Below are 9565 nucleotides of genomic sequence, written 5' to 3'. Positions count from 1 at the left end.
GCCCCTCTGCCACCCTCCGCACCCCCGACGCCCTCAACAGCTAACTTTTCCGTACAGGCTCTGTCCGCTGCCCAGACGGTGCCTCGAAGGGTTGGCGCATTGAAACAGAAGCAAGGGGGGGTGATGGTGGGTGTGTGAGACTGGGGGGGGGGTGTCACGACGCTGCTGCTCATCTAAGGGTCGCTAACCTGTGCTACTAGACAATCCCAGCTCCCTCCGCCTGAAGGCTTGGCTTCCTCCCGGCCGCCTCTCACCTGCCCCGGCCGTCTCCTTCCTGCTCCCACCATCCGGAATGCTACTCAGCTCGTTCTAACCACATTACTCGCTTCCTCCCCTTCTCGCCCCACCTAAGGCTTGTGGGGAGCTCAGAGGCTGTGACCCTTCCCTCGAACCCTTCCCAGAGATTTCCTAATATAATAATAAATGTATATAGTTATTTTTTATATATATTAAAATTAAGGTACTGCTGAGTCCTTTGTATTTTCCTGCGCTACACACGCACCTTCCCGACACACTTCTTTCTCCTCCTCGCACAATTCCCTCCCCTCCACAATCTTCTGTGCTCATTTAGGCCTCTTCTAGAAACCTATTGAATAGCTTCTGTTTATGGGGGTTTGGTGCATGGATGTGCTAGGGTTGTGGGCTCTCGTTTTCCTGGCGGTCCACAGGGAACAGCAGATATTTTGGCCCTGCTGAGCTGAATAGTTCAGTTTGCTGACTGTTGGAAGCCATTTTGTCTTCCCAAAAAAACTTAACATTTGTCATAGTGTGCAAGATAACTGTAGATTGGGGATACAAAGGGGCTTTCTATGTGTTGGCTGAGAAGCAAAATGGATGCCGTCATTGGGCTAACAGGGGCCATCGTTATTCCTGATCTGCTTACTGTGGAATGGCAGCCGTTTTATTACAGGCCAGTCCTGTCAGTCAGGAAGGCAGAGTGCTGACCTTTAATGGCGAACCAAGCGGCTGCGGAATAGAAGCTTGAAATCACAAAATGGTGCCATTGGGCACGAAGGCCCCAAATGGCTGCCATGGATGATGCCTAGGCTAGCTTGGCATGTATTATTTTTTTTGATTGTAGGCCACATTTTGGAATGGTGGACAAAAAGGTGTCTCTGTAGGGTGGCCATTCTGATTTCCTAGCAAAAGATATTGTCACGGCAGCTGCGTGTGCAGCTTGCTGGTCTTAATTCTCTAACCCTCTGCATCCCTCTTTTTCTAAATAGGATCTACTGACTCTGTTCTTTTCAGTGTACAGTTATTTGAATCTGTTCTCATAGTGACACTTTGCACTAAAGTAATATTAAAAAACAAACAAAACCACTGCTCCCACCATAGTTGGGGTGTGTGTGTGGGGGATGTTGATTCAACCCAATAGCAGTCTCTTTAGCCACCGTAATTAACTGATGGAGGTTTTTGCTTCTGTAGATCCTTGACTTAACACCTCCCCCTTCTTGGTTAATATTTGTTGAAAAAACAAGTGTGATTGAAAGGAAGTAAAATTTTGGAAACAGTTTTTTTTGGGGGGGGGGTTCTTTTTAATAAATTTTGCCCTTAACTTCTAAGGCTGCATCTTTGAGAAGTCATTTTGTGCATGAATGGAAGGGAAAACTTAATTCTTGGCTTTTTAACTCTTTTTTATTTTTGTTTTTTTGTTTTTATTTGCAGAATTATTTAATTGCCTGTATCAAATTTACTGTAAAAGATAAGAAATAAAAAAAATTAAAAATCTGATTTTGTTGGATTTTTGAATGTATAAAACATATATGAATTATTGGTTTCGTGATAACTGTGCGGCACTCTTGCCGGGGTCTTGTTTTTGTTTTGAAATAGTGCAAAGTTTAGTGTCAAGGCTAGATTTGTTGTGTGTGTGGAAAAGACTCCACTAGATCAGAGCTCTTGTGTGAATGGATGGTGTTCTCTTAGCCCTCTACGGAGGCTGTGGTATGTTACTAGGCCTATGGTCTGTTCTCTGGTAGTTGCTAAGCAATGCGGGCCATGGCCCCTGGCCAGTTCATGGTATTTTCTCATTACAGAAGGTATACCTGGGCCCAGGATGCCAGTTGGCACCTGTGCCACTGGTCAGGAGCAAGCTTGACATTGGTGCCTGTCTCAAGTTGCTTGGGTAGGTTGGATTCTGATGCCGGTGGCAATGGCTCTTCTTTCTTCTCTATGCTGCCAACTTAGTAGCTTAAGGCAGGGCCAGAGTTTGAAAAGGCACCTGTGCTGATGGGTTGCTAAAATGCAGGTTTTCTGCTCAAAGGGACTTAAAGAGGAGGAGGAAGAGTTGGTTTTTATATGCCGACTTTCTGTACCACTTAAGGGAGAATCAAACCAGCTTACAATCCCCTTCCCCTCCCCACAACAGACACCCTGTGAGGTAGGAGGGACTGAGAGAATGTGACTTGCCCAAGGTCACCCAGCTGGCTTCTTGTGGAGAGTGGGGAAACAAACCTGGTTCTCCAGATCTGAATCCACCGCTCTTAACCACTACACCACGCTGAAACGAGGGACGTGCCTTATGCAGTAAGCTTGGAAGAGCTGTCCCCATTTCAGGCACAGGGCACAGTTTGGGAAAGGTTTTCCTGCCGGGAGAATTGGGTGGTAACTTGGTTTGAAGAGACAGAGCGGTCATGGAGGGTGTACATAAATAGTCCCCATATAATGTGGTGCTGTGTCAAGGAACTGGCAGTGGGGTGGGAGACGTGCCCGCAGTGGGGTGGGAGACGTGCCCGCATCTTAAATCCCATGGATGAAGCTGATGTGTCAGTGTGGGGGATGGGAGGCCCTGGCAAAACTCTCATCCTGGCAAGCCAGAGAAAATGAATGGCTTTCATTAAAGGTTTGCTTGCTTTTCAGTGGGCTGGTGGGGTGGGGGGAGGAAGCAAGGGGGTCTTTCAAAAACCGGGTTCCTCGTCTCTTACCCCCCACCCCCAGCTAAGACTTTGTGGATGGAAAACCGTGTGCCAAAGTTGGGGTAAGGAGGAAGCATTGTGTTTTCTCCGAAGCCAAGGGGATTTGAGTGGGTACCATCCTGGGGAACAACTCCCTCCCCCCCCCCCCGTATCCCAATTCCCTGAGGTGATGCTGTGATTGGGAGGGGGTGTGCTACGTGGATTTCTCCCCTCCCCCCAAACAAGGTCACTGCCCTGATTTCCAGCAGGTTTCCTGGCAGCTGTTCCACTGCAAAGATTTTGGGATATGAAATGCATCCCGCGGCTTCTCTGGTGCCCATCTGCTCTGTCTGTGCCAGCCTGCCAAAGCTGCTGTTGGCATGAGCACAAGCTGCTCTTCGTTGCTCTCTGGCCCTTGGCTGAATGTCTTCCCCCCCCCCCCACGTGCTGCATTTATGATTTGGGGGTTCTCAAGGACGGGTGCAGTTGGGAGCGGAGCCTTCTCACACGGCTCTTTCTGGCTGGGGTCTTGCAGAAAGCCTGCTGGGACCTTAGCTGAATAGCGCTGTGTCGGCCGGTCTTTCTGCAGGGCTTAATCGAGTTCCCTTTACCCTCTTTGCATGATAAAGCCTGCAGCCATCTCTTCGTTCACCTTTGCATGAGGACAGATGGCAAGCCCTGTTGGAAGAGAATCAGTCCAGCATCCTGTTTCCAGCAGTGGTAAGCATGGTGCTTCTGGGGATCCCAGGAGTGGGGCTGGAAGGCAAAACCCCCTCTGCAGCTGATGTTTAGAGGTGTACTATCTCTGCACACAGGTTCTGCTTAGTTGTCATGGCTAATGGCCATTGATTGGTCTCGCATCGACTTATTTGTCTCATCTTTAGAAGACGTCTAAGCCACTGGATGTAGTTCAGTACAGCTTGTAGCGGTGAGTTCCATGGGTTGGCGCTCGTGGATTTGTTCTGCTGGCATTGGTGCATTTGTATTTACTTATATCTCGCTTTTCTCCCCAGTGGGGACTCAAAGTAGCTTAGACATTGTTCTCCCCTCCTCCACTTTCTCACAGCAGCCCTGTGAGGTAGGCCAGGCTGAGAGTTTGCGACAGACCCAAGGTCACCCAGCAATAGGGTTGCCAACTGACAAGTAGTAGCAGGAGATCTCCTGCTGATTCAACTGATCTCCAGCCGATAGAGATCAGATCACCCGGAGAAAAATGGCCGCTTTGGCAATTGAACTCTATGGCATTGAAGCCCCTCCCCTCTCCAAACCCTGCCCTCCTCAGGCTCCGCCCCCAAAATCTCCTGCCCGTGGCAAAGAGGGACCTGGCAACCCTACGCAGTGAGCTTCCATGGTAGCATGCGGGGTTTGAACCCACTTTTCCCAGGCCCTCCCTCATGCCGTGCCAGCTGGTGCCTTCCTCAGATGCAAGAGGCTCTTGATTCTCTTGGAGTGGAGGAAGGCTGCTTCCCCTGGAGGGGGGTGGTGAAAGCCCCCTCCACCCCTATTGGAACAGTTCTCTGCTCTCTGTGCTGACCCTATTGCCAGTCCCATTTGCTGCAAGCCTTAGGAAGCCGGCTATGATCTCCATGTGTGGGGGAAGTGTACCACTGAATGCTTGGAAAGGGCCTGTTGTGTTTCTGCCCTGCTGCTGGGTTTCCTGGTAGAACGGGCCTCCTCCCTTTGATAAAATCAAGAAGAGGGGTCTTCCTAAGTTCATAATTTTTTTTCTACCTGGTGGTGAATCGGCTGCACAGGTTACTTGCAGAGAGTTACTTGCACAGGTTACTGCACAGAGGTCAGCAAAGCCACAACAGTTGTTGCTCAGGAGGTGGAAAAAATAACGAGTTTCTTGAGGCAGAAAGTACCACAGGCTTGTTGCCATGATGAGGAGGAAGAAACAGTAAAACTCGCATCTTTATCCTACCTTTCCCTCACAGTGCTTGGTGTATCTTTCACAGTCTTCTCCTAAAAACATCCCTGTGAGGTAGGGCTGAGAAAGCAGGCTCTTCTGGCCCAAGCTCACCCTGTGAATTCCATAGCAAAGCATGGATTTGAACCTGGGTCTCTCAATAGTCCTAGCCTAGGAGGGTGTCGTCGGTGTCAAAATGTCAGCCTCAAGGAGAGCCGGGTTCAGATCTCCACTTTGCCCTGAAGGAGGAGTTACTTTTGGCCAGTCGGATTAACCTACCTTGAAGGGTCGTCGTGAGGCTGAAATGGAGGAGGCAAATCTTTGCGTGCCACCCTAAGTGAACATCAGAAGAGCCCTGCTGGATCAGACCAGTGAGGGTCCATCTATTCCAGCACCCTGTCTCCTCACATGGAGGGCCTCTGGAAGGCCAACCGCAGGGCACAGAGGCCAAGGCTGCTGGCACTAGGATTCAGAGGTTGACTGCCTCTGAACAGGGAGGTTTCCTCTAGTCGCCATGCCTAGTAGCCACCGATAGATCCCTCCTCATCAGTCGGTCTAATCCCCTTTTAAAGCTGTCTAAGCTCCTTGAAAGGAGGTCAGCGAGGAAGGGGGGGGGGATAAAAAAAATGCAATTTCCTGCCCGGGCCATGCATGGTGGCCCACTGCTGTCTCCTTGCCAAGGTGGGGGGGGGAGATGGAGGGGGGGTGCCAAGCCCACTGGCCGGGAGGGGGGGTGGAGGCTAGCTCTAGGGCCAGCTTGGGGGGGGGGATGTCAGCCCTGCAATGCAGCACCTGAGACAGCTCCGGAAACTGGGACGGTCTCCATGGCGACCGGGAGCCTTTCGCTGCAGCAGGAGGGTTGCCGGGGCTACCGGGAGTGAGCCATTCATTGCAGAGGGAACAGAAGGCGTGGGGGGGGGGCAGGGTCCCTCCAGTGCTGCAGACACCCCCCCCCCCCAAAAGCCAGGACCACAGACAGCTCCCTGGCCCCGGCACTGCAGAGAGCTCCGCGCTGCAAGGGACGGAGCGGAAAGACGCTGCAAAATGGGGTGGTGGTGGTGGCACTAAAATGGTGCTGGGAAAGCCAAGGAGGTTGTTGCTGTTTCTAAAGACGGGCTGAGCAGCTTGTGAGCTCGTAAGTCGCCCAAGAGAGGTCAGTTTTGCCTGGCAAAATGTCCTCTTGGACCTGGGGGGCAGACGGTGAGGGGCGACAGGGCATCTGCCCCTCTTGGCTCCCACCTCCTTCCAAGCCTGGGAATAACTGCCTGTCTGCCTGACTAAAGCCAGGGCAGCCTCGGAGCTGGTTCTTGGCCCGAGCCCTGCGGTTGGACCGGGCCTGTTCCCAGAGGCCATTTATGCAGGGTCAATTTTGATGCTTGCTCAGAGCTCTTTTTTAAAATGTGACCTTAAAAATGCCTATTCACAGTCCCGATGCAAAAGAACAAATTCCACCCCCCTCACTGGCCTGCTCCTTCATTTCTTCGCTTGCATAGCCATTAGCAATAGTTGTTTGCATAGCTGAGCTGAGGCTGGGATTCTGCATGCTTCCTTCAGTGAATGCTTCAATGTGGGGGCGGAGGAAATACAAAAGGTCGTGTTAAAGGGGCTCTTAAGAAATGCAAAGCAGGTATGCGCAGGCTTCGCAGTCACTTCCGAAATGACGTTCAGTGTGAAAAACTCAATAAAATACGAGGGCACTTCAGCCTGGAACTCACTGCTAATTACCAAGCATAAATGGCCCTAGACGTCCATCAATGTTCAAGAGGGTTGCCAATCTCCAGGTGGAGCCTGGGGATCCCCCAGAATTACAGCTTAGCCCCAGACTACATAAAGTAGTCCCCCTGGACAAAATGCCAGCTTTGGGGGGTGGACTCTATGGCATTGTACCCCTCCCCAAACCCCACCTTCCCCAAGCTGTACCCCCAAATATCCAGGCAAGGCCATCAGGCTGCTCAAATCTGGGCATGTGTGAGATCACTTGGGATAGGAAACGCTGCTTTGAACATGCTCAGAAGCACGGTCTCAGCATGGGGGGAGGACCAAGTTCCTGGCTCAAATGAGGCCCTGGCACAGAACTGTCTCTTCATCCACGGGCTCCCCACTGATCATGTCCTTCCTCCAGAGATCTTGGACTATAACCCCCCGCCTCCATTTTATCCACACACAACAACCCTTTGAGGTAGGTGAGGCTGTAAGAGTGTGTTTTCTCCAAGTCTTGTGGTAGAGGTGGGATTTGAACCTAGGGATTTCAAAACAGACAAAAGGAAGTATTTCTTCACATTGTGGAACTCCCTGCCCCAGGATGTGGTGATGGGTGCCAACTTGAACGGCTTTAAGAGGGGAGTGGACATATTCATGGAGGAAAGGGGTATTAATGGCTATTAGTTAGAATGGATACCAGTCATGCTGCATACCTATTCTCTCTAGTATCAGAGGAGTATGCCTATTATTTTGGGTGCAGTGGAACACAGGCAGGATGCTGCTGCTGCAGTCGTCTTGCTTGTTCCTGGAGGCACCTGGTTGGCCACTGTGTGAGCAGACTGCTGGACTTGATGGGCCTGGGTCTGATCCAGCAGGGCTTTTTTTATGTTCTTATGGCTCTAGTGTCATCATATCACCCCCCATTTCCATCACAATGGAGGGTCAGTTAGACCATCCTCTTCCCTGCTGGGTTCTCTCACCATCTTTTCCTTCATGGATTAATTTTATTTCCCAGGGTCAGGGATGTTAGCAGTGCGGGGGGTGGGGGAGATCTATCTTCCTCCACCCTGCTGCCACTTTTCCCCTAGTGACCTATATTTCTCCCCCCTCTGCTATAATATTGCATCCCCTCTATGCTGCAGGCCGGATCCCCCTTAATTCCTCCCCCCCCCCATTCGTGCCTGCCCAGGCGCCCAGCTGCAAGGCAGCAGATTAGAGAGATACAATCTTTGTGTGTAAGGCAATCTCTCTGCCTCAGGGCTAGCTTTGAGCTTAATGCTCCACTGGACAAAGCGTGTGCATGTATGTTTGAAGTGTGTGTGTGTGTGGGGGGGAGGAGGTTTAGGGTTCAAACTGGTAGAAGTTCTCAGGGTAGGGAGGCTATATCTATCATCCTGTTTCTGTCCTTACAACTGCCCTGCATGGTAGGCGAGGGCTATTATCATCTTGCAGATGAAAGGAGGCTGGGATGGGTTGCCTCAGGCTTCTCTGCACTTACTCGCTGGGTGAGGAAGGAAGTGAACCCACCCCCAGGTCTGAGACATGGAATCCTGCGTGGAAAAGGCTTCCTCGGAAGGTGGTGAACTCTCCTTAATTGGCGGTTTTAAAGCAGAGGCTAGATGGCCATCTGTCAGCAATGCTGATCCTACGACCTTAGGTAGATCATGAGAGGGAGGGCATCTGCTGGGCATGGAGTAGGGGTCACTGGGGGTGTGGGGGGGAGGTGGTTGTGAATTTCCTGCATTGTGCAGGGGGTTGGACTAGATGACCCTGGTGGTCCCTCCAACTTTATGATTCTGTGAAACCACGGTTCTGCAAAGTAGAGGGTGAAAATACAGCAAACGTTTGGAAAAGCCTTAGAGCTGGAAGGAGGAGCCACCTCCTGGATGATGGCTCTGCCTGAAAACTTCCAGTGAGGGGCAGATGGGAATGACTCCCTTGTCAAACAGCTCTCGCCTTGAGGCAGTTTCTCCTAAAGGGGACCAAGTCCTATGAGGAAAGGTTGAAGGAGCTGGGTATGTTTAGCCTGAAGAGAAGACCGAGAGGGGATATGATAACCATCTTCAAGTACCTGAAAGGCTGTCCTATAGAGGATGGTGCCGAGATGTTTTCTGTTGCCCCAGAAGGTCGGACCAGAACCAACAGGTGGAAATTAAATCAAAAGAGTTTCCGTCTAGACATTAGGAAGAACTTTCTAACAGTTAGATGGTTCCTCGGTGGAACAGGCTTCCCCAGGAGGTAGAATTTTTCCTGGAGTTTTAAGCAGAGGCTGGATGGCCATCTGTCAGCAATGCTGATTCTATGACCTTAGGTCTTGGCCATCTTCTGGGCATGGAGTAGGGGTCACTGGGGGTGTGGGGGGGGGAGGTAGTTGTGAATTTCTACGCTATGCCAGAATTCCAAAGGTGCTGCAGTCTCAAAATGGTTAGGGCCCACTGGCCTATATTTATCTTCAAGTGTGGCTCCCAGAACTGGAAGATGTCTGACTAGGATGGAGCTCCTACTTTTCATGACTTGGAAAGATGGGAGAGATACCCCTGGGGGTCCATCTCCCCACCCCCCACCCCCATCTGGCAGTCCCAAACAGGTTGCTTTGAGTGGGAGGGGAAACACTCTGTACATGCCCAAAGGTATGTTTGCTTTTATTCCCCACATCCGTAGAGCAGCACAGCAGCTCTGAGACTCGGTTCTGAGGTTTATCTGTCAATGTGTCCTCGGGGAAATTGCTGCTCATCTTTCCATGTTTTGAGCTCCTGGAAGCAGCTTACAAGAGACACACACAAGTATACGTGTGCGTCTGAAAAAGTAAGTTCTAAATATAATACAACTTTGCACTGCAGTAGCACTTGGTAGCATTCAGTGCTCTGAGTGCACGTTGCCTCACTAACCTTCACAAGAACCCTATGAGGTAGGCCAGTAGGATCAGATTCTACAAGGGGCCCTTTAAGACTGTCTCTGGGAAGGAGTTGAATTAAAAGGGCAAGGCAGAAGCTGCCTTGTTCCCAACCCTAAAGAATATTTTTGCTGTTGCAGGGGTGAGCCAGATTTGCACCCCAGACAG

This window comes from Euleptes europaea, chromosome 18 (genome assembly GCF_029931775.1).
Source record: "Euleptes europaea isolate rEulEur1 chromosome 18, rEulEur1.hap1, whole genome shotgun sequence".
NCBI classification, from domain to species: domain Eukaryota; kingdom Metazoa; phylum Chordata; class Lepidosauria; order Squamata; family Sphaerodactylidae; genus Euleptes; species Euleptes europaea.
This window is presented reverse-complemented; position numbering follows the sequence as displayed.